Source organism: Crinia signifera, chromosome 6 (genome assembly GCF_055691185.1).
Source record: "Crinia signifera chromosome 6, ASM5569118v1, whole genome shotgun sequence".
Classification (NCBI taxonomy): domain Eukaryota; kingdom Metazoa; phylum Chordata; class Amphibia; order Anura; family Myobatrachidae; genus Crinia; species Crinia signifera.
The window spans coordinates 7443015-7469785 of NC_139222.1; the positions used below are offsets into that span (position 1 = coordinate 7443015).

Here is a 26771-nt window from a genome sequence, read left to right on the forward strand (position 1 = left end):
AAATATACCTTTTATCATTTAGTACTTAAAAAAGTTTTCGGTGAAATTTAATAGGATGAGAGATTCAGAAAGTGAGAGATTTGGTAAGAAATCTCCAGGTTTTTTTTTGAGCGGCAATCATTTACACTTCCAAATCAAACTGGTTTTGCCGTGTAAATGATTGCCGCTTTAATAAAAACCTGGAGATTTCTTACCAAATCTCTCACTTTCTGAATCTCTCATCCTATTACATTTCACCCTTTATGTGAAAAATACCAATCAATCAAATAACAAACAAATTTTGCACAATAATTTAAAAGATGTAATACATGTGTTGCTGTGTGTTGTATCGCATTAAGGGGAACATATATGTAAATAATTCAACTCAATGTCCTCTACCACCTCTGTGATATGCAAATTTGCCATATCTTGTTTTCCTTACCCAATTTTTGTAGTGGCCAGACCCCTTTTTAGGCCTTCCACCTAATCTGGACCAATCAAGCCACCTCTTGTTGGTTTTTTATCCAAATCGGTCTGACAGTGTCCAAATGCATACCAGATGAACAGACGAACAACAGATGACAAATATGTATGAGAATATATATATATATATATATATATATATATATATACTAGGTGATTCATCGCGCCCTACGGGCGCTCTTCACACCGTCGTAAGGGGCTGCGCCCCCTTAATTTGTGAACGTTTGTATATGAGAAATATGGTTAGAATTGTATGAAAGATGCCTGTATTGCAACTTAGGTGTCCACGAATTGCGGGAGGGGGGGTCGCGGGGGGTGTCGCGAATTGCAGGAGGGGGGGTTGTGGGGGGGTGGATGCTGCTAATCGCGGGAGGGGAGGGATTGCAGAGAATCGCGGGAGGGGGGTCGCGGGGTGGGTTGCCGCAAATCGCGGGAGGGGGGTTACGGGGGCGGGGGTTGCCGTGAATCATGGTAGGGGGGGTCGCGGGGGGTGTGCTGTGAATCACGGGAGGGGGGGTCACGGGGTGGGGTGCCGAGAATTGTGGGGGTGTGTGTGTGTGTGCCGTGAATCGCGGGAGTGGGGGTTGCGGGGGGGGTGGGGGAGTGTGACGCGAATCGCCACAAGAAAAAATCAACACAGAAAGGTCAACACATGTAAATGTTGACATAAGTGTGGCACTTCATTGGTGTCCATGTCGACACATGACAATGAATATGAAAACATTCAAAAAATGAAATAAATCTTCAAAAACTCATGTCAACCTTTTTCATTGTCGACCATAGCCGTGCCAGTGTTTTGCATGTGCCATTTTATCCTGGGGCTGCCGCGAATCGCGGGGGGTGCCGCGATTTGCGGGAGGGGGTGGGGTTGTGGGGGGTGGGTGCCGCGAATAGCGGGAGAGCGGGGTTCATGGGGGTTCCGGTGGGGGGGTGCCGCGAATTGCGGGAGGTGGGGGGTCACGGGGGGTGCGGGGGGGTGTGACGCGAATCGCCACAAGAAAAAATCAACACAGAAAGGTCAACACATGTAAATGTTGACATAAGTGTGCCACTTCATTGGTGTCCATGTCGACACATGAGAATGAATATGAAAATATTAAAAAAATGACAAAAAAACTTCAAAAACTCATGTCAACCTTTTTCATTGTGGACCATAGCCATGTCAGTGTTTTCCATGTGCAATTTAATTCTGGAGCTGCCGCGAATCACGGGGGGGGGGGTTGGCTGCCGCGAATCGCGGGAGGGCGGGGTTCACAGGGGTTCCGGTGGGGGGTTGCCGCGAATTGCGGGAGGTGGGGGGTCACGGGGGGTGCCGCGAATCGCGGGAGGGGGGGTTGCGGGGGGGTGTGACGCGAATCGCCACAAGAAAAAATCAACACAGAAAGGTCAACACATGTAAATGTTGACATAAGTGTGCCACTTCATTGGTGTCCATGTCGACACATGACAATGAATATGAAAAAATTTAAAAAATTCAAAATAAATCTTCAAAAACTCATGTCAACCTTTTTCATTGTCGACCATAGCCATGTCAGTGTTTTGCATGTGCCATTTAATCCTGGGGCTGCTGCGAATTGCGGGGGGGGTGCCGTGAATCGCGGGAGGGGGGTCGCAGGGGGGGTGCCGCCAATCGTGCAAGGGGGGGTCGCGGGGGGGTTCTTTTTGCCGCGAATCGCGGGAGGGAGGTCGCGGGGGGGGTGTTTTTTCCGCGAATCGGGGGGGGGGGGTCACGGGGGAGGGTTTGCCGCGATTCGCGGGAGGGGGGGGGTCGCGGGGTGGTGGTTATGCCGCGAATTGCGGGAGGGGTCGTGGAGGGGTTCTTTTTGCAGCGAATCGCGGGAAGGGGGTCGCAGGGGTGTTTTTGCTGCGAATCGCGGTAAGGGGGGTTCGCGGGGGAGCGGGTGTTTTTGCAGCGAATCGCGGGAGGGGGGGGGGGCACGCGGGGGGAGGTTTTGCCGCAAATCGCGGGAGGGGGGCGCTCACCTGGTGGCTGTGGAGTAGCAGTGCTGGGCAACATGGGAAGGCAGTGGGTGTCTGGCACTGTCTGTGGGCTCACTGGGCTGGTTCTCTGTCACATACCTCCCAACATGACCCTCTCCAGGAGGGACACAATGCTCTGATTCTAGACTTCCCCTTAATGTATGATTGCCATCACCTGTTTTAAACAGGTTAATTTCTCAGAAAGGTGTTCAGCACAGATGAAGGCAATCACACATTAAGAGGAAAGTCCAGGAACAGAGCGTTATAGACACAGACACCCACTTTGAGTGACAGATGTAGCCAAATATATAGGAGATATATATATACATACATACATACACATAGAATATGTATGGGCGGCACTCCAGCAGCTTGTAATCAGAAAACACAGAGACCTGTATTTTATTCAATGCAGGTCTCTGTGTTTTCTGATTATAAGCCTCTGGAGTGCCGCCCATACTTCTGCTGAATATTGGGAACCTTGCCTTTGGTTACCCAGGGAGGGCACCTGGTGCCACATCAAAACTAGAGATCAGTGGAGTGCCAGCTTACCCCACGGGGTCTACAACAGACAGGGATGTAAATGGGTAGCACTCCGGCGACTTGGAATAACTGCAAACAGCAACTGTTTGTATCAATGTTTTGGGAACTTTATTCTCATCACCCTGCAAGTGTCCCGAGACTGCGGAACACAGTTTGGGAACCACTGACATAAAAAGTAACAATATGTAACCAAACCTGTGAAAAATAATACCCAGCACTGACAGATGATACAAAATTGCAAAGGCTATCAGAATAAGAATATACTGACACCAAAACATCATAACTTCTATAGCAGGCATGTCCAAAGTCAGGCCCAGGGGCCAATTGTGGCCTGTGCTGTCATTTCAAGTGGCCCACAGCCTCCAGTTGGAAGCGGGCAGAGCATTAGATGTGGGAAGCACAGGACACTAAAGGTGGGGCCCCGGCGAGTGCTCCTTTACCTTGCTGTCTGCTGCAGTGAGGATGTGCTGGCCGCAGGGCCGGTGCAAGGGTTTGTGGCACCCTAGGCAAAACTTCTGTGTGCCTCTTTAGCGAACTCCCCCACCCAGCTGGCCCAACCATTTGCTGTGCCCAGCCACCCTCAGCCCAAAGCAACTGCTGAGAGGCTGGCCCCGGGAGCAGTGCAGCGGGGGTGATACGCTCTGTGGTGAGGGTGGCTACAACCCGCTGCACAAGTGTCTCCCCTGTCATGACCCATTATATTGAATTGTTGGGCTGAAGAGGCTCCCTCCAGTGGCCGGCGCCCTAGGCAGCTGCCTAAAGCTGCCTAGTGGTAGCACCGGCCCTGGCTGGCCGCCACAGTCAGATGTGTTTGGCGTCCTCCCCTACTGCTGCAATCATATATCACCTACTCCACAATCACAGTGACAGCAGTGTTTGGGGAGGGGGGGCAGCAAGGGGGAAGCTTGCTCCCATAACATGCAGAGTGGAGGAGGGCGGCAGCGGGAGCCCAAGCATCTCCTGTCCTTGCAGTGCCTTCCTCTGGCTCACACAAGGGGCTGGGAAACATACAGAGAAGGGAGGGGGCAGAGTGGGGGACATACAGTGAAGGAGGGTCAGGCTGGGGGACATACAGGGAATGGAGGCAGTGATGGACATTCAGAGAAGGGGGAGCAGGGGCATGCTGGGGAACATACAGTGAAGGAGGGTCAGGCTGTTGGACATACAGTGAATGAAGGCAGTGATGGCCATTCAGAGAAGAGGAAGCAGGGGCAGGCTGGGGAACATACAGTGAATGAGGGCAGAGTGGGGTACATAGTGAATGGAGGTCATACAGTAAAGGAGGGTCAGGCTAGGGGACATACAATGAATGGAGGAACTGATGGACATTAAGAGAAGGGAGGCAGGCTGGGGGACAGAGTGAATGGGTGCAGAGTGGGGGACATACAGTGAAGGAGGAGCAGGCTGGGGAACATACAGTGAATGGGGCAGGCTGGGGGAAATACAGTGAAGGGGCAGGATTGGGGACATACAGTGAATGGGGGGCAGGCTGGGGGAAATACAGTGAAGGGGCAGGCTGGGGGACATAGAGTGAATGGGGGCAGAGTGGGGGACCATTCTGATGTGATTCATGATTCAGGCTGAATGGTCGTCCCCCACACATTTACACTTCACCAAATCTGTCCCTCGTCGCAAAAAGTTTGGACACCCCTGCTCTATAGAAATGATTTGGTGTCCATACAAGGGCTGTCACTTCAGGAAAAAAAGGTGCCTACACGAGGAGGGGACACCAGAATGAAAGGCAAAACAGGGAAATCCCGGTCCACCGCTCCAAAAGAGAACATAGTGTTCAACTTGTCCGCAGAGTCTATCTGCGGGTGAGCTCAAAGTACGGGTCTCTCTGCGGGTGAGCTCAAAGTACGGGTCTCTCTGCGGGTGAGCTCAAAGTACGGGTCTCTCTGCCGGTGAGCTCAAAGTACGGGTCTCTCTGCGGGTGAGCTCAAAGTACGGGTCTCTCTGCCGGTGAGCTCAAAGTACGGGTCTCTCTGCCGGTGAGCTCAAAGTACGGGTCTCTCTGCCGGTGAGCTCAAAGTACGGGTCTCTCTGCGGGTGAGCTCAAAGTACGGGTCTCTCTGCCGGTGAGCTCAAAGTACGGGTCTCTCTGCGGGTGAGCTCAAAGTACTGGTCTCTCTGCGGGTGAGCTCAAAGTACGGGACTCTCTGCGGGTGAGCTCAAAGTACGGGTCTCTCTGCGGGTGAGCTCAAAGTACGGGTCTCTCTGCGGGTGAGCTCAAAGTACGGGTCTCTCTGCGGGTGAGCTCAAAGTACGGGTCTCTCTGCGGGTGAGCTCAAAGTACGGGTCTCCATGCGGGTGAGCTCAAAATACGGGTCTCCATGCGGGTGAGCTCAAAGTACGGGTCTCTCTGCGGGTGAGCTCAAAGTACGGGTCTCTCTGCGGGTGAGCTCAAAGTACGGGTCTCCATGCGGGTGAGCTCAAAATACGGGTCTCCATGCGGGTGAGCTCAAAGTACGGGTGTCTCTGCGGGTGAGCTCAAAGTACGGGTCTCTCTGCGCGTGAGCTCAAAGTACGGGTCTCCCTGCGGGTGAGCTCAAAGGTTTAAACTTTGTACCCTCAGTTAAATGTAATCCATTCCAGTGGGAAACTGAGAACTTTAAGCTAAATCAGATTTTTTGTTTAAAGGAACATTTCAGTGATAGGGTAACATGCGAGCAGGATATTACATCAGTGACAGGGTAACAAGTGAGGTGGATATTACATCAGTGACAGGGTAACATGTGAGCAGGATATTACATCAGTGACAGGGTAACATGCGAGCAGGATATGACATCAGTGACAGGGTAACATGTGAGCAGGATATGACATCAGTGACAGGGTAACATGTGAGCAGGATATTACATCAGTGACAGGGTAACATGTGAGCAGGATATTACATCAGTGACAGGGTAACATGTGAGCAGGATATTACATCAGTGACAGGGTAACATGTGAGCGGGATATTACATCAGTGACAGGGTAACATATGACCAGGATATTACATCAGTGACAGGGTAACATGTGAGCGGGATATTACATCAGTGACAGGTAGGGTTACCACCTAGTCCCTTTAATTCCGGACACATGTTAATTACACAGGTTCTGTGGCAGTTTAAAATCAGGTGAAGTGGAGTCTTGAAGTCAGCCAGCCACAGAACCTGTGTAATTAATATGTGTCCGGAATTAAAGGGACTAGGTGGTAACCCTAGTGACAGGGTAATGTGTGACCAGGATATGACATCAGTGACAGGGTAACATGTGACCAGGATATGACATCAGTGACAGGGTAACATGTGAGAGGGATATTACATCAGTGACGGGGTAACATGTGACCAGGATATTACATCAGTGATAGGGTAACATGTGAGCAGGATATGACATCAGTGACAGGGTAACATGTGACCAGGATATGACATCAGTGATAGGGTAACATGTGACCAGGATATGACATCAGTGATTCCAGCCTAGATCTAACTTTGATGCTGTCTCTGTAAATAGTTCCATAAAAACATTTCCTAGAGTTTTACACGATGAGGTTGCTGCTTGGGATACGGGTACGGAGTGTATGGTCGACCTAAAGATGGTCGACAGTCATTAGATCAACACCACTAGGGCGACATACTGGAAGGTCGACAGGGGTCTAGATGGTACAAGTTTGACAGGTCATTAGGACGACACAAGCATTAGGTCGACATGGTCTAGGTTGACAGTCAAAACTTCGACATGCGTTTTTTCACTGTTTTTTTACCGGAATGTTGACACAGTTGACATGGACACAGTTTTAAGTGCTCCGTGTCCCCTGGCATGGCTTTTTACACTCACCATGCTTCGGGCACGATGCTGAGAGCAATATTTTCTATTTTATTCTCCCACCATGAGCTAGTGGATGGTAGGGCATGAAATACCACCTGTCGGCTCAAATAACAGTGAAAAACCCCATGTCAACCTTTTGACAGTTGACCTAGACCATGTAGACCTAACGACCCGTTGACCTTGTGCCATGTCAACCTAGACCCATGTTGACCTTCCAGTATGTCGAGCTAGTGGTGTTGACCTAATGACTGTCGACCATCTTTAGGTTGACCAACCGACCGTGTCCCTGGGATACACAGGTTACATATGCCTACAGTGGTGCAAGTAGGAAAAACGACTCAGTGGTACTGTGCCGTGGCGCGGTGGGAAAAAAGAGGATTTTGTACTTACTGTTAAATCCTTTTCTCAGACTCCATAGGTGACACTGGAGTGGGGAATAGAAGGCGACCACAGGGAGCTTGGGCACTTTAGAATAAATTAACAGTGACTAACTCCTCCCCTTCTACTTCCTCTCCTAGGCAGTCTAAGCAGTCTAGGTATGTGCCCGGAGGGAGCTGGAAGAAAGAAAAAACACACTTCCAAGAGGAGGTTAAACATAACATAACAAAACAAGTCACACACACACTCACATAGAGTGAAAACATAGTTTGAAGAACATCATTCATAACAGAATGAACACACCCATAAATGCTGGTAAAACTTAGAAAGAAGGCTAAGTACAAAAGTTTCCTAGCCTCAGGTAACTGAACAAACCTGAAACAGCAGTAAAAGAGAGAGACAGCGTCAGGTGGGCGTCCAGTGTCACCTATGGAGTCTGAGAAAAGGATTTAACAGTAAGTACAAAATCCCCTTTTCTCTTTCCTCCTCTAGGTGACACTGGAGAGTTACAGTGGGGACGTCCCAGAGCTCCCAACATGGGTAACACAGAACGGCCGGACCGCGAAGCAGCTGCCGCAAATGTGTCAAATTTGTAAAATCGGACAAAGGTCTTCTGTCCAGACCAAATAGCCGCTCTACATAGATCTTGAATAGAAACTCCACTGGCAGCCGCCCAGGAGGTACCCACCGACCGTGTAGAATGGGCGGATATAGAAGACGGTGGCACTCTAGAGGAAGCCACATAAGCCTGACGAATTGTCAGCCTGATCCACCTGGCCAGGGCCTGCTTGGAGGTGGGCCATCTAGGACGCAGGGAGTCATAGAGGATAAAAAGAGCATCTGACTTACGAACAGACTCCGTTCTGGCAACGTATATGCGCAAGGCCCGGACCACGTCCAGCGCTCTAGACTCATCTGATTCCTCCCGAAAGGCCGGCACCACAATAGGTTGGTTAATGTGGAATGCCGAGACCACCTTTTGGAGAAAAACACTAGAGGTGCGCAGCTCTGCTCTATCCTCGTGGAAACGCAAGAAGGGTGCTTTACAAGAGAGAGCACTCAGTTCTGACACCTTTCTGGCCGAGGCCAAGGCCAGCAGTAAGACAGTCTTCCAAGTGACATATTTCAGGTCCACATCCTCCATGGGTTCAAACAGAGAGGACTGGAGGAAGGTCAATACCAAATCCAAGTCCCACGGTGCTGTGGGAGGCCTGAAGGGAGGTTTCAGCCGCAACACCCCCTGGAAGAAAGTGTGAACCTGAGGAAGAAGCGCCAGCTTTCTCTGGAAAAAAAGTGGAGAGAGCGGATACCTGTCAATTCAAGTCCTGAGGAAAGGCCCTTCTGTAAGAACAAAAGCAACCTGGCCAGTTTGCAATTCGCAGGAGAGACCCTCCTGGTCTCACACCAGGCCACATAGGGCCCTCCATATGCGATGGTAATGCAGGAGGTAACCTGTTTTATGGCACCTATCATGGTAGCTATCACTGCCTGCGGAATCCCTGCCTTTCTCAGAATGGACCTCTCAACATCCATGCCGTCAAATGTAGATGTTGTAAGTTTGGACAGGTGAACGGACCCTGTGTTAGCAGGTCATCGCAGAGTGGTAGAGGCCACGGCTCATCTACTAACAGGCCCGTTAGAACCGTGTACCACGACCGGCGAGGCCAGTCCAGAGCGATGAACAGCACTGTCACCGACTGCCTGCGGATTCTCTGAAGAACCCGAGGGATGACAGGCAATGGAGGGAAGATGTAGAGGAACTGATCTGTCCAAGGGGCGGTGAGAGCGTCCACTGCCACTGCCTGAGAATCTCTTGTCTGAGCACAGTACCGGGGCAACTGATGGTTGTGCCTGGAGGCCATCATGTCTATCTGAGGACATCCCCACCGACGAGTCAAGGTCTGGAAGACCTGGGGGTTCAGACACCACTCTCCGTGATGGACGTCTCGTAGGCTGAGTTAGTCTGCCTCCCAATTTTCCACGACTGGTAGGAAAATGGCAGACACGGCCCCCGCGTGCTATTGCACCCAGCGCAGAATCCTCTTCACTTCTCCGGCGTTGTCGGATTCCACTCTGATGTCCTTGTTCCGGAGAATGACTTCCGCTTGGAGGAGGGCATAATACACCGCTCTGAGTTCCAGCACATTGATGGACAACTGCGCTTCCTCCGGCGTCCACAGGCCCTGGAAGTGGAGCCCCAGCGTGACCGCTCCCCAGCCCCTTATGCTGGCGTCTGTGGTGAGGAGCGTCCAGCTGTGTATGGTGAACCTCCGTCCCTCCTGCAGGTTGCTGGAGTCGAGCCACCACGCCAGTGATGCTCGAGCCTGATGGGAAAGGGTGATTCACTGATGAAGAAAAAGATGCGAACCTGACCACTGGTGGAGCAGACAAAGATAGAAGGGGCGAGATCGAAAACCCCCGTACTGCACCGCCTCGAATGTGGCCACCATCTTTCCCAGCAGCCTTGTGCAGAGTAGGATGATACTTTCCGATGCTGCAGCACCAGGCGAACCGACTCCTGCAGAGACACTATCTTGTCCCGTGGAAGGAAAAGCCTGCTTTGGATAGTGTCCAAGGTCATCCCCAGGAACAGAATCCTCTGTGAGGGGGTCAGTTGCGACTTTTGGATATTGAGCATCCAGCCATGGGACTCCAGAGTCTGACGTGTCAGCTGGATGTTGTGCAGCAGGATCTCCTTGGACGGAGCCTTCAACAGAAGGTCGTCCAAATAAGGGACAATGGTAACTCCCTGAGCCCTGATTATTTCCATCATGACTGCCATGACTTTAGTAAATACCCGGGGCGCAGAGGAGAGTCCGAAGGGAAGGGCTCTGAACTGCAGGTGACAGCTCTAAACGGCAAACCGCAGGTAAGCCTGATGAGGAGGCCAGAAGGGGATGTGCAGGTATGCATCTTTTATATCGATGGATATGAGAAACTCCCCTGGCTCCAGGCCTGCAATGACTGATTGCAGAGACTCCATCTTGAAGCGGGTGAACCGCAGAACCGGGTTGAGCTGTTTCAAGTTCAAGATGGGCCTTACCGAGCCGTCCGGATTGGGAACCAGAAACAGGCTGGAATAGAATCCCTTTGACCTCTCTGAGTCTGGGACTGGGATCACCACCCCATGTCTCTGAGTTTTTGAATGGCAGCCTGTAGTGCTCTGCTTTTCTCTGCGAACCTGTGGGGAAAAAACGTAGAGGAGGAGGCAACAAGAAGTCTATCTTGTAGCCTACTGCCACGAGGTCCTTTACCCATGCGTCCTGACAGGACATGGGCCAAACCTATTGGTAAAACAGCAGATGGCCTCCCACCCTGTGCTCCGGGCAGGGACTGGGAGAGTCATGCCGAGGGCTTGGAGGTAACCTTTGCATCCAGGATGGGTGCGCTGGTTGAACCTCTGCCTCGGAAGCCTCTAGAACTGGTAGCAGTTCCACCTACCCCTGAATCTGGGGGTGGGTCGGAAGAAACGAAAGGACTGCCCTCCTGTAGTTGGGAAGGACCTGCGTGGGGGAGGGGCTGCTGTAGGCAGAAACTGTGACTTACCCCCTGTAGCCTGTGAGATCATCTTGTCCAGCTCTGGACCGAAGAGCGCCTCACCAGCAAAGGGTAATGCTTCCACCGCCTTCTTGGAGTCGGCGTCCGCATTCCACTGTCTCAACCAAAGAGTTTGGCGAGCTGAGACTGAAAGGGCAGAAACACGAGCCGCCAGCATACAGACGTCTGAAGAGGCTTCAACTAAGTAGCCTGCAGCCTCACGCATGTGTTCAACCAGAAGCAACATATCACCTGCACCTGGGTCTAGAGAGGAGGCCACCTGGGATGCCCTCCATGGCCCTATTGACCCAACAGCCCACCTGGGCCAGCCTTTGTAAGAGACCTGCGGCCGAATAAATATTCTTTAGGGTGCTCTCTAACCTTCTGTCAGATACATCCTTAAGGGTAGAGGCTCCTGGTATGGGCAACACTGTCTTTTTAGACAAGCGTGATACCGAAGAGTCTATAGCAGGGGGGGGGGGGCGTTTTACATGACTTCCTAGCATCCGTAGGAAAGGGATAGGAAGTGAAAAACCTTTGGGACACCTGAAACTTTTTGCCTTTGCCTTGCCTTTTGCAAGTGATCATCCAGCTCTTCTGAGGATGGGAAAAATGCAGACTGTTTCTGCTTCTTGGCAAAAACTGAGGGACGCGCAGCAGGCCTCTCCTCCTCAGAGACATTGAGGGTTAAATGGACTGCTTGTATTAAGTCCTCCAAACCCTGAGAGGGGACATCAGTGTCCTGTAGAACTGGAGCCTCTGGCTCATTAAATTCACCCTCCTCTAGATCTGGCATGTCATCATCTGTATCATCTAACAGAGGGACTTGAGGAAAAATGCTCTAGACAGACCCTCAACAGCCGAGGTTAACTCTGCCTGTTGATCCATGGCTACATCCCTGTCTTGTCTGGCTGCAGATAACTCATAAGCTAGCAGAAAAATCACTGTGGACAATTGGGAAGCCCATACAGGAGTATCCTGCCCCGCTGTTGGGGGTGGGGGGACTGGGGCTGCAGCACATGGGGGACATAAAATGGCGCCTTCAGCATGTGGGGTGAACTTGGTGCTGCACTTCTTGCAAGCAATCTTTTTAGGAGCCCCACCAGCCATCATACACTCATCAATCATCCAACAGAGATGAGAGAGAGAGGTTAAGTACCGGACAGGAGAGGAGGTATACAAGGCAGAGTCTGCCACAAGCCCGACACGCGCACTGTATATAAATATAACCTGCGCCGGCTAAGGGACCTTTTTGGACACAGTACAAGCCGCCCTGACCTCCTATGTCCTGCTGTGACTCACTGTACCAGGGTCAGATGGACTTCTCAGACGCCTCGAGGGAGCCGCGGATCACGCTGCTGCTTCAATGGCTGCCACACCTTAAAGAAGGAGGAAGCGGAAGTGCCCAGCATGCCGCTTCTCCTTATGGCGCTGTTTTTAAAATGCATTGCCACGTCTCTTTCGCCGAATCCCCCGCTAACGGGGGATCAGCGTTATACTTACCCCTGCCTCTGCTGTTGGTTGCGGCGTGCTGACAGGTCCTCGAGGCGTGCTGCGTGCAGCAGCGACGGGACCTCAGGATCTGTGGATCCTGCAGCCGGGTACCGGAGGCGAGCTGTGTGCAGCTGCGACCGGACCCGCCGACAGCGCCCTCGTCACAGGCAGGTAGGGACAGGGGGCTACCTGCCTGTCCTCCTGCTGATTGCAGATCACTTAAAATTACAAAAGCCCAGGAGTGAGCAATGAATGCACCCAGCTCCCACAGGGCACATGCTAAGACTGGCTAGGAGAGGAAGTAGAAAGGGAGGAGTTAGTCACTGTTAATTTATTCTAAAGTGCTCCCTGTGGTCGCCCTTCTATTCCCCACTGTAACTCTCCAGTGTCACCTAGTGGAGGAAAGAGAAATAGGCGTGTTAGGGGCGTAGTCATATGATGCCAGGGGGAGTAGCTAGAATATTGCACGCCAAAGGTACACAACCAAAATGAACACAGTAATGCCTGTTACGCGTCACACACCCAATACATATGACCCACGCCATAATGCCAGTTACACATTATGCCCCACACCATAATGCTCATTGCACCGCACAACTGTTGCCCACTACTAATATGCCCCCACAGTGCCACACATATGCCTCCAGTGCCAGATATCATATGCCCCCACAGTGCCACACATATGCCCCCAGTGCCCGATATCAAATGCCCCACAGTACAACACATATGCCCCATGTGCCAGATATCATATGCCCCACAGTGCAACACATATGCCCCCTGTGCCAGATATCATATGCCCCCTGTGCCAGATATCATATGCCCCCAGTGCCAGATATCATATGCCCCCAGTGCCAGATATCATATGCCCCCTGTGCCAGATATCATATGCCCCCAGTGCCAGATATCATATGCCCCCAGTGCCAGATATCATATGCCCCCAGTGCCAGATATCATATGCCACACAGTGCAACACATATACCCCTTGTGCCAGATGCCATATGTGAGGAAACCACCCTTAGCTGGGAAGGTGGTTACCCTTGGTGGGATGCAAATCACTCGGGCAGACAAGACTTTATTAAAAATAAGGGTACTTATGTAGTATCTGGGCTGCCGATTTTGTGATTGTATGCCTTACCTTAAGGCATACAATCAGATGCGATGCGATTTTGCATAGGATTCAATGTTAACAAGGTCCTGTTCATTTCCCCACTATCCAAGTGGGCATAGAGTTGATTTTATATAGCGTGGCGAGCGCAGCGAGCCACCGAGCCCGAAGCGTGGCGAGCGGACGCATATTTCTTATAAAGTATTCTGTGTCCCCTCACGGGGCTCGCTACGCTCGCCACGCTTCGGGCTCGGTGGCTCGCTACGCTCGCCACAGGTTTATATCCAACTCCATGCCCACTTGGATAGTGGGGAAAGGAAAAGGACCCCTTTTTCCCATTGAATTCTATGTTAAAATGGACTCAGACCATTTTAACATTGAATCCTATGGAAAAATCTTGACCATCGCATCGCATACGATTTGGTCGCATGCGATGCGATGCGATCCGATTTCTAAATCGGACGCCCAGATACTACATAAGTACCAAAATAAGTCTTTATTATGACAGCACAACAGAAAAGATGGTCACATGGTACAGGATAATTGGTAGCATAGATCCTCCTGCAGCCTCTCGCAGTCAGTGCCCTGATATAGCAATCTCAGTATCCTGCAGCCTTACCACTACCGTTAGCTAGACAATCCTGTGTCCTGGTAGGGTTTCCTCTGATGTCTTAGGCCCTTATTCTAATCGGCACGGTACGGCCCGCGTGCGGCCGTACCGCCGATGTTTTGCCACTGCACATGCGCAGAGGTCATTCTGCGCATGTGCAGCCCCCTTCGCCGCAGACGGATTTCGTCCGCCGCAAAGGGGGCGTATAGGGGCGTGAGGGGCTTCATCCCCTCATTTCCCTATGTGTACGCCCCGCGTTTCATGGGCGTTCCCATGCAAACGCGGGGCGTATGCATGGTAATGAGGGCATGACGCCCTCATTACCATGACATGGGGGCGGAAAGCTGACGTCGCCGGATGTCAGCTTTCAGCCCCCATACAAGCTACCACACGGACGATTGTCCGTGTGGTCTCAGCTTGCGGGGCTGCCGCGGCGTGCGGCCCTGCCTTCGATGGTCGACGACCATCGAAGGCAGGGGGCAGCTCCCACCATGGTGGAGGCGTACGCCTCCACCATTTTGATGCGGATCGCCAGCCGTCCGTGTACGGACGGCAGTGGCGATCCGTCGGGTGGGCGGCCCTTGGTTTGTGCGGTCGGAGCCCCGTGTGCGGCTCTGACCGCACCAACCAGAATAAGGGCCATGGTTACAGGACCCACCAGGATAGAATGTCTCCATAGAGAAACTGTTCTCCTTATATACCTGGCTGGCAGATCCCCCCTGGTGCCACAAAGTCTACTCAGGGGGTAGGCTCAGATATCCCAATGCTAGGTCAGCCAATATAGTGCAGCAGAGGCCCATTGTACATCCCCTGGGGGGGTCTGACCTATTATCTCCCAGGTTACCTAGATACATCTCTTTGTCTGGCAGCTATTTTATCAGTCACTCAGGCATTGTTCTGCTGCATTACCAGCAACACCTATCACACCTCAGATATGTATATAACAGGTATCCAGCTATAAGCTAGTGTCCCTAGATGGCGCTGCTTAGCCAAAAACAATTATTCATTCAGAACCCAGATTAGGATAAGCATATATTTATTTAAAAAACAATTAATCATAATTATAAAAATAAATACATTCTCCTAGACATACAACATCTGACCTGCTACTCAGTGCATCAGCTGGGTGCCGCTGAAGCCGCTGATCTAATAACAGGCGGAGAAACGCGTATTGGGAGCCTCGCAAACAGCCCGGAAACAGCCCAGCGCCGCACTACACCGACACACAGCTTGCACTGTGTAGCAGGTCAGATCCATTGGACGGACACCACCTGGAGCCGGTCCCTTTGAAAAAAGGTTGACCATCCAAAGGATTACAAATACATTCCTGGCTCAGATAAAGGGAGGAAGTCCAATAGGACACTACAGCAAAAACCTGTGAGATCCATCTCTTATATATACGGCCCTTGGGACTGGTAACTATCAAAGCCTCTATACTAAAAATGCCTCTATGACATGATGAACAGTCATTCCATAACTTAAGCCTCAGTATACAGACACTTAAAGCTAAATCAGCTTCGTTCACTATATTATATGTTATATGTTGTATGTTATGTATGTCTAGGAGAATGTATTTCTTTTTATAATTATGATGAATTGTTTTTTAAATAAATATATGCTTATCCTAATCTGGATTCTGAATGAATAATTGTTTTTGGCTAAGCAGCGCCATCTAGGGACACCAGCTTATAGCTGGATACCTGTTATATACATATCTGCACTGTGGGCCTTATTTTGGTTCATTCTTTCTGACAAAATCCTTCTTAGATGGACAAAACCATGTGCACTGCAGGGGGGCAGATGTAACTTGTGCAGAGAGAATTAGATTTGTGTGAGTAATTTTGTTTCTGTGCAGGGAAAATACTGGCTGCGTTATTTTTACACTGCAATATAGATCTCACTTTGTAGTAAAACCCCACCCAAATCTAATTCTCTCTGCACATGTTACATCTGCCCCACCTGCAGTGCACATGGTTTTGCCCATCTAAGAAGGATTTTGTCAGAAAGAATGAACCAAAATAAGGCCCTGTGAGAGGTACACAATTCCTCTGAATAGGAGGCTGCAGCTTGGTCAAAAAGAGAATAATATCCTTGCTAATCTACTGTAGAAACCAGCGCTTTTGGGTGACCCTAGTGGCCACATACGTATTGATTACCTATCACACCTCCCACAATGGACTAGGGACTGTCTGGTAGATTTATTAAACGTTGATCAGGGGAATATGCGCTATCCCCGTGCGTTATAGCAGGGGATAGCGCTTCCCCTGATCTATCACACCCGCCGAGCGTTTACTCTAACGCCGGCGGTGTGGGGCAGGAGGCATAGCGCAGGGGCGATATTTTGCACTGCGCCCCTGCCTCCTGCCAGATTTATGAACGGTCAGCATCGCTGACCGTTCCGCCACCTGCAGCTGTCGACTTCGCCAGCTGCAGGCGGCGATGCCTATACCTAACAACAGGGACAGCGCTGTCCCTGCTGCTGGGGCTGAGCTGCGCTGGGATCTCGCGAGACTAGCGAGATCCCGCGCATGCGCAGTCAGCCGGCCGGGGGGGAAGGAGACGGCGCATCAGTATTAACTGATGGCGCTGTCTCCAGGAGGGACATCGCCGGAGGGGGGAGTTAGCGCTCCCCCACTCCGGCGGCAAGATCTTAGTAGATCTTGTCGGTGTCCCCTCCTGCTTCGCCTCGCTAATGAGGCGAAGCAGGAACTGTTATAGCGGCGCGATAGGCACCGCTATAATAAATCTACCCCTGTGATACACATGGTAATTAGCTAGCCCAGCTACCTGGCTCTGCTTTCTGTCCCACACTATGGCAATGACCTGCATCTCTCCAATACTTACAATCCCGCAGTATAGACCTGATAACAGTACATAACAATACACATAACTCACAGGTGCTCTTGTGTATAAACTGGACCAAGGATTAAAAAGTACATTACATTGTGAGAAACGAGAGGTGAATATGAAGGTTCTCAGTCCAGGTCCATCTCGTTTCGTCACACACCTCCGCCACTTTTTAAACTTGAGCCCAAGTCTTTTCTGCAGACCCTACCGCAGGATATAGGTTGTCCTCTGTAAGTTGAGCGAACTCCTGCTTGGATGTGCACAGACTCCAGCATTCACATGTGTCCCCATATTGTGTTCTTGAAGCCGCCAGCACTGACCAGTTCCCCGAACCTCTGCAGGGAGTCTTTGTCTCCTTCTCCAGTAGCTACTCTGAGCCTTACTGTCTGAATGACCTCCCCACTGCCTTTCTATGATTGCCTGGGAACTTGCCTGGCTATGTCTACACCTCTGCCTGTTCCTATCTGTCCTGGGGTTGGTCATTTCTCCAGTCTGCAGCTGCTTATGGACAGACTGCCTGCAGGATTCCTGATGTTCACTAACTCCTACAGGGACTACTGACAGCACACAGCCCTCAATATCCTGCTGTTTATGCAGCCTTCCAACCTCCTGCGTCTGCCTGCCACTGATGTAGCCCTGCTGTACCTTATTCTGGCAGTCTGCACAGTTGGCTACGTAGCGGTCTACATCCCTTGCTAACCCTAGCCACATGAAATGCTGCTTGAGCAGAGCTCGTGTTCTCCGTTTTCCCAAGTGCTCTGTACCACCAGCGACATGGGCCTGAGCTAGGAACCGACTCTGATATTCATGTGGGACTACCAGCCTGCACCTATTATTCAGACTAGACACCGTATACAGTAATCCATCCACCCAAATACATTCCTCTGGCATCCCTGTCTCATATGCCATGTCTGCTATTGCCCGTATTCCTTCTAGTTCTGGATCTAGTAACTGGGCTTCTCTCATTCTAGACTTATCCTCCTCCCCCATTACTAACCCACCTTCAGAATGGTCTTGGCTACTCACCCTCAGAGGTCCGGAGATGGAGAAAATGGGCTGCTGGCGTCTGGTTGTCACTGGTGTGTAGGGGTAGAAATTCTTCTGCTGCCTTGTACTCTCCTTTCCACAAGCCACAATATGGCCATTGGCACCTGCCACCCTCACCTCTGGTGCATCAGGGTGGTAGTGTTTGTTGTTCTGGGGATTGCTCCTGCCCACAACACCCATGGGTGGTGATTGTTTCAATTGAAATCTCTTCCTGGGACACTCCCGATGGATATGTCCCCAGTGGCCACATCGATGACACCGCTTCCAGACTTGTCCCTGGTGTGATATCTCTGGTCCTCAGTTGCTAGGTCGCATTGGGCCTTCCTTCTGCCCCTTTTCTGACATGTCCTGGGACTGTGGCTTCCACTGAGCCACCCATTCCTGTAGGCCGAAGAAAATCTCAGGCAGCCCTGTATTTACTGACCCGAGCCCTTTTCTCCAGATCCACTGACCCGGGACTTCCTGCAGCTCTTGGAGAAGCTGACCATAGTCGCAGCTTTTAGTGCGCAATGCTGACTGACCTTTGGTGGGTTTGGTCTGTACAGTAGCTGTGATCTCAGGGAGACTTTCTAGCTGCTCCGGATAAAGTAGTGCCAGGTCTGAGGGTTCCAATCGTGTCTGCTCCTCGGGTAGTGAAGTTGTATAGTAACTCACCCCGGTCTCCTTGGCCGATTCCCTCTCCACCTGTAGGAAGTTCTCCTGCCCTTCCTTGATAAAATTCACTTCAGCCGGTTTTGCAAATAACTTGCCCCCATCACTTAGCACAAATATTCGGGGCTGCTCCTGTTCCTCAGCTGATTCCTTGGCCTTCACGATCCCTGAAGCATAACTCCTGACTTGGGCAAATTCCGCCATTTGGTCTTTTGCTATTTTCATCTAGACTGCCTCATCGAGTAGGGAAAGGTCCAGTCTGTGTTGTGCTGTCCCTGCAAGGCTCTTAGACCACAATCGCTTGTGTTCCTCACAGCCTTCCCGGTTCTTGTAAAACCGGACCGAGTGATCCCACTGCTGCCACCAAATGTGAGGAAACCACCCTTAGCTGGGAAGGTGGTGACCCTTGGTGGGATGCAAATCACTTGGGCAGACAAGACTTTATTAAAAATAAGTCTTTATTATGACAGCACAACCAAAAAGATGGTCACATGGTACAGGATAATTGGTAGCATAGATCCTCCTACAGCCTCTTGCAGTCAGTGCCCTGATATAGCAATCTCAGTATCCTGCAGCCTTACCACTACCGTTAGCTAGACAATTCTGTGTCCTGGTAGGGTTTCCTCTGATGTCTTAGTTACAGGACCCACCAGGATAGAATCTCTCCATAGAGAAACTGTTCTCCTTATATACATGGCTGGCAGATCCCCCCTGGTGCCACAAAGTCTACTCAGGGGGTAGGCTCAGATATCCCAAAACTGGGTCAGCCAATATAGTGCAGCAGAGGCCCATTGTACATCCCCTGGGGGGTCTGACCTGTTATCTCCCAGGTTACCTAGATACATCTCTTTGTCTGGCAGCTATTTTATCAGTCACTCAGGCATTGTTCTGCTACATTACCAGCAACACCTATCACACCTCCCACAATGGACTAGGGACTGTGATACACATGGTAATTAGCTAGCCCAGCTACCTGGCTCTGCTTTCTGTCCCAAACTATGGCAATGACCTGTATCTCTCCAATACTTACCATCCCGCAGTATAGACCTGATAACTGTACATAACAATACACATAACTCACAGGTGCTCTTGTGTATAAACTGGGCCAAGGATTAAAAAGTACATTACACTGTGAGAAACGAGAGGTGAATATGAAGGTTCTCTGTCCAGGTCCATCTCGTTTCGTCACACCATATGCCACACAGTGCCACACATATGCCCCCAGTACTAGATATCATATGACCCCAATGCCATACATATGCCCCCTGTTCTAGATATCATATACCACACAGTGCCGCACATATGCCCCCTGTGCCAGATATCATATGCCCCACTGTGCCAGATATCATATGTGTTATATGTACGGTGTTATCTATACTGGGGCAGCACGGACGGTGTAATGGTTACATTACTGCATCACAGCACTGAGGTCATGGGTTCTATTCCCACCATGTGTTATATATACAGGGCAGTACGGATGGTGTAATGGTTAGTATTACTGCCTCACAGCACTGAGGTCATGGGTTCTATCCCACCATGTGTTATATATACGGGGCAGTACGGATTGTATAATGGTTACATTAAAAAGTGAAAAAGTGAATGTGACTGAAGGTTTGCGCTTTAGCGGCTTTGAATGATCAGGGGACCCAATGGCCCATCACACATAATGCCTACAGCCCCAAGCAAAAATGGAAAATGGTGGTTATGAGTAACCCGAAAGTTCAAAGCGCTATAATAAACAAAATGGTAAAAAAGGTGAAAACAGTGCTTAAATTGGAGGAAAAAAGTACTTCCCCTTCTAGATATTTCTATTCTCCGGGGTATAAATGAGTCCAAACAACAGGTTTCCAAGGAATATCTCCGGGAGAGATGTTTGGACAGATTCCGTGTCCAGTTATGTTTCCCAATGGGAGGAGGGAGGAAATACAAGAAAGTAGCAAGATATTAATAATAAAGTCACACTGGTAATCCTATTATTGTTCTTTCTTGAGTTTTTTATCACATGGCGTACCCCACTCACACGAAAAAGGTGCGGCTAACACATATAAAGGTTTCTTTTCCGTATGGTAGTCAAGATCCTACAGGGGCATACCACTACTCATATGTATGGATGATATTATACACTTAAAGATTGAATGTTTCTATGATGGGAGCGTACCCTTACTCACTCTCGATAGGAGGAGATAACTCTTATAAAGTATACACACAAATTAGACAGCGCAGATTGGACACAATTAGTCACTCAATAAATTTAAAATTTATCTCTATTTATTTTAGACAAATGTTTTTAAAGATATATCAAACTTTAAAACAGATCACCGGCCGGTGGGGTTCATACAATACATATATGGTATCATAGAATAGGTATAATACACACAATCGCTAAAAAATCAAAAACATATATAAAATAACAATAAGGGCAAAATACAGCAATAATTTCTCTCAGCCTGGTTCAGCATATGCAGGGTTAATTTGCTGGTTTGTAAGCAGGGTTAGATATGAGTTAAGCTGTTTGCCAAAGGGCTGTTAGTAGACAAGCTTAACTCATATCTAACCCTGCTTACAAACCAGCAAATTAACCCTGCATATGCTGAACCAGGCTGAGAGAAATTATTGCTGTATTTTGCCCTTATTGTTATTTTATATATGTTTTTGATTTTTTAGCGATTGTGTGTATTATACCTATTCTATGATACCATATATGTATTGTATGAACCCCACCGGCCGGTGATCTGTTTTAAAGTTTGATATATCTTTAAAAACATTTGTCTAAAATAAATAGAGATAAATTTTAAATTTATTGAGTGACTAATTGTGTCCAATCTGCGCTGTCTAATTTGTGTGTATATTTTTTTGGCCTTTTTGGTGTAGGAAGGGTTGAGTATCCCTTCCAAGACAGCAGCAAGGACAACTATTAGTTGTTTTTCCTGCGCTTGGTTTATAGTTTTTTCTGTTGTTTTTGAACTCTTATAAAGGTATCTTTACTTGACCAAAAAGAGTAAAGGACCAAGGAAGGTCTGCAGCGTACCCTTTACTCACATCCAAATAGATATGGAAACATTCATAAAGGTATCTTTTTAGAAATCGACAACACACAAAGATGGCGTACCACACTCACGGTGTCAGAAGCCGGAACCATGCACATCTGGGTATCTTTTTAGAATCCTTGTATCCTTTAATCCTCAAATTTTGAGGTATATTAGGTAACGCCAAAAAAAGGAGAGTGGATGTATAAAAAATATTTATTACATAAAGCCCATAGTTGGGCTAAAAAATTACTTGACAGACATGGGCAATGTAAAAAACTTTCTTAAAAACATAAAAATAAAAAGTAGGCAAACTGAGCCCCAGAAACCCAGAAGAGGATGATCAAGAGACCACAACACACTCACGGTAGTAGATGGTAAAAGTTCGAACAAAGTGAGTGGTGTTGGAATCCAAAAGGTTACCTCCGTGGTTCTGGTGGGCTTCAGGATGCAGGAAAATCCCCTGGTCAATGCGTTTCGGCTCACTTGGAGCCTTTTTCAAGACATTGGGACTGTAGCAGGCTTCTCTGTATTTATGTGGTGGAGCTCCAATCAAAAAAACGAAAGTGACATCACATCATGAATATTCATCACATAATAAAACATTCAAAATTAAACATATTGATAAAAGTAGCGAAATGTTTACTTCTAGTAATAAAACTGAAGAGATCAAATGGTCAAAAAAATAAATATTTCCAAATGATATACTAAAATTACAGGATTGTATCACGCCGCAGTGGAACGCATTGCGTTCCACCGATATCCGGAAGTGGTAATCACATAATTAAGGCCCTTATTCTGATTGACGCGGACTTTACCGCATACTTTCGGATCGCGTCTTTTCGGCGTCTGCGCATGCGTGGCGAACGCAACGCGCATGTGCCACGCCTTGACTCCGTACCAGTTCGGCCAAATCCCGTACAAAACTGTTCCCCGCAATCAGTCGGGAAATATGGGCGTATTATGGGCGTCATGCGGAATGTCACATGGGCGTAGTTTCAAAGTGGGCAAAACGGGGCGGAAACATGGGCGGACACGGGGGAGTACACTTATGTTGGGGGGCGTACATTCGGATAGCACTCCGAATGCACGCGATCAAAAAGGGAAGAAATGTGCGGTGTCCACAAGTGTACTATTGCTTTGCGGACACCACTCGTTCATGCGGTAGGCGAACGTACGCCTAATGACTACAAGCATTAACACCTGAACCCAATAGAATCTACTCCTTTACTCATTACTCACTAATAGGCCGCTTGTCAGTGCTTTAATTGAAACCATTGCTGCTTCAAGGAACCCGTACTAAACACCCACATATGCTGTACTTGTCAGACACTTTCAAACTGCTAACAATGGACATGACAGAATATTAATACTAGCAATACACATGTGTATTCGACATGTACTCATGAAACCACACATTTTTGGGTAAAGTAAATAAATTTATTTATATACATGTCACAGTCAATGCCACTGTGATGCAATGACCAAAAAATACAAAATCCAAAAAATAAACAACATGGCAGGAATGTAGCAAAATAAATAATAATACAAAACAAATATAATTGCACACAGATGGACTCCAGCACCTCCTATGTGCCACTGCACATGCAGCCAGTGGGAAATGAGGATGCTGCTGGCCCTTCTACAGCAGGGCAACCTGCACCTGACCATTCTACAGCAGGGCAACCTACACCTGGCCCTTCTGCAGCAGGCCAACCTGCAGCTGGCTCATATGCACCATCAGCAGAATCATTTGGAACACAACCGGGGACTTCACAAGATAGTACCATGGCCATCACTTCAAGTACAGCTGACAGTAATGGCAGGCAAAAGAGGGCAACAGGGGAACCAAAAAGGACATATGAAGCAAGGGCTCATCTGGTTACCCTCAGCACGTGATTGGACACAAGAAGCTGACACACACAGCACAATGGAAGATTTGGGACCACATAACGGTGGAGATTAATGCAGCCACAAGTTCATTTGCGACCACGTTTGGCCTTGGTAGGCTCCTTGGCCTGTGCAGCAGCTCTTCGGGGACGGCCAGATGCTGGGGCAGGTGGAGCAGATGATGTTGAGGGGTTGGCTGGTCTACCCCTCCTGCCAGCAGGGAGTGTTGCCGGTGGTAATGCACCAGAAACGGATGACATTAGGACCCTGTTGCTGGTAACCAGCTCCACCATAAGCTCATTATGGTGGAGGAGGAGATCATTTTGGCGGGTGGCTTGCTCGGCCAGCACCTGAGCACTTGCAGCCATGGCCTGATGTGACTCAGCCATGGCCTGCATGCTCGCAGCGATGGCCTGCTGGGTGCTGACCAAGCTCGCCAGGATCTCCTCGGTCCTATGCATCCGTTCTGATGCCAAGTCTCCCTGCTGGTTGATGTCCCCAAGCATCTGTGCCAAGGCGGCCAAATCGGCTTGGGCCGATGGCTGCTGCTGCACAGGCCTACCACTGGGGCCAGGTGGCACGGACTCCTCCACCTCCTGAGCAGAGTCGGCACCAAGCGGTGGGGTGTCTGTGGAAAAAGATAAACACAATTAGGAGACATTCTAAGATAATTACTTGCACAAGTTTATGGCATGACCAATATTTACCTTCCAGCAAAGACGCAAACACTTCAGCTGGGGCCTCGCTATCCATCGTGCTCACCCCCCTGATCTCCTCAACTGATATACAGCTCTCGGCCATCAACTCCAGGGGGGTGAGCTCTAGCCCTGATGGCATGGGCCCGGCCCCAGATGTCTGGCTGTGTTCCCACCGCTTGGTCATCTTCCTCTTCAGGTTGGTTTTGAAGTCCTGCCACCTGCAATGTAAGTTGACATATTAATACATGTCACTCCAGATGTTAGCTGTTGCAGCCATTGCTCTGTGCTACATATTACGACATGTGATTAATGTCCAAAAGATAATATTCTATGCAACTATGATATCCACCGTTACAATACACATTCACAATCACCCTACTCTAACTCTCACCGAAATAACATGGCAATAATGTATGTGTATCGTAACAACCTCACGGGCCATTTGCTAAATCCATCTAAGCATCAATTCAATCATTACTTGGCTATTACTGGGCACATGAATCACAAAACAACTTGCCTCTTCTTCACATGGTCCGTCTCACGAACTTGTGGCGCTACTTCATTAATCTCTGCCGTTATCTGTTCCCAAATCTTCCATCTGCGTGTGTGTGTCAGCTTCTCCGATGGACACTCAATCCAATCACGTGCTCGGGGAACCAGGATGGCAAGCTCCTGTGCTTCATATGCCTTATTTTTTTTGGGTGGTTCCTCTGTTGCCCTGGCTCTCCCCTTGCCACGTCCTTGGCCACGCCCCCTGTCACGTGTCGCTGCACTTGAAGTGCTGGCCATGGTACTACCTTGTGAAGTCCCCGGTTGTGTTCCAATCAATTCTGCTGATGGTGCATATGAGCCAGCTGCAGGTTGGCCTGCTGCAGAAGGGCCAGGTGTAGGTTGCCCTGCTGTAGAATGGTCAGGTGCAGGTTGCCCTGCTGTAGAAGGTCCAGCAGCCTCCTCATTACCCACTGGCCGCATGTGCAGTGGCACATAGGTGGTGCTGGAGTCCATCTGGTCAAATAGTTGCTGCAGATCTGGGTCCAGCTCTGGTTGTGATCCAGACATGTTAGCAACAACATGGTCACCTTCTAATACACCTTTATATACTGTTTGTGTATCCTGTTTGGCGGACATCAGCGGCAGCTGCGTTCCGTGCGTGAGCGTACGTCGCTGTTTTTTCGCGCCGCATACGGTGGCGGAAATTCCATTGTGTAAAACCTGGCGAAAGTTCTACATGAAATACTGGGCACCAATGCTAACATTGCATAGAATCTTCTGATACACCTGTGACTATTGCACAATACACATGCTATTTGCTAGCATGACATGACATTTGATTCATGACTACTGTGGTATTGTGGCGTTTGATTGCAAGCTAAAAGTAGCCCAATCCCTTAGATAATCCAGGCCACAAGTCATGCAATACTCATCTGTACTGTTATAGACCACACATGTGAGAGCCCTATAAATAGTGACTTCCTGCTAGAATCATTTGTCTCCAGATCTGGACTTGTCAGGGTCTAAGGTAAGCTCTTCCATGCTCCTTGTAGATATGATATCCATTAACAATGTAAGTGTATGAATGTATGCACCATTGCCTCACTGACTACAGATTGTTGGGCCAGCAAAGTGCGTGTAGCATTATTGCAACATGTCACATGTTCACTATTTCACTCACAGGTCTTAAACCTGTGTGGGTTCATCTATTGCAGGACAACATGTCCCAGCAATAGATGAAATGTCTCATAGTACATGATGTCGGCAAAAAATGCTGACACCTTTATCTGAGTGTTTTGGACTGTGTGTATTAAGTTCATATTATTGTGTCATCATTATAGAGTCAAATGGATCTGAGGGATTTCACGGGGCGGCCATCTATTGTACGTATTGAAGGCTACAAATCTATTTGTAGTGGGATATGCCCATTATGTGCATAGGTGCATCAGTATTTATGTTCATTTCTTTATAGGTTGCTGAAGCAATGATGCGCTACATGGAGAGGAGGCTAAGGGCACTTGCGGCTCTCCCCACTCGTCGGCCAAGGAGGCCAGGACGTGCTAGAATCTATCGCACACGGGTGACTCTGTTTGCTATGCCCGATGATGAGGTACTTACTAGGTACCGGTTACCGCCACATGTCATTCTGGATCTGCTCACCTTAATTCAGAGCGATCTGGAACCTCTACACGGGATCACGACAGCAATTCCGCCTCACACACAGCTGCTGGCGGTGTTGCATTTCTGCGCCTCAGGATCATTCCAACAAGTAGTGGCAGTACTTGCTGGAATATCTCAGCCGGCCTTCTGCCGAATCCTGAGGCGTGTGACGTCGGCCATGTTCAGGCGCAAGGGGCACTTCATGGCCATGACATTTGCCACCGAGACCCTGCGCAGAAGCCAGCAGGCCTTCCATCAAATTGCTGGCTTCCCTAATGTGATAGGGGCTGTGGATGGCACCCATGTACCATTTGTGCCTCCATCTCGAAGTGAGAAGATATATAGGAACCGCAAATTGTTCCACTCACTGAACGTGATGGTGGTATGTGGCCCATCCATGGAAATTCTCGCCTTCAACTCGAAGTTTCCCGGAAGTGCCCATGACTCTCATGTCATCCGACAAACCGGGATATGGCAAAGACTCCAAGAGCTGGAAGGCCGTGATGCGTGGGTTCTGGGTGACTCCGGTTACCCATGTACGCCCT

At 49.4% G+C, this 26771-nt stretch overlaps 1 protein-coding gene across 1 annotated transcript in view; it reads right to left on the minus strand.

The window, feature by feature from the left end:
* Positions 1 to 26771, minus strand: part of LOC146006892 (pyrin-like) — a 70659-nt gene that overhangs the window by 1450 nt on the left and 42438 nt on the right. The gene's annotated exons all lie outside the window — the stretch shown is intronic.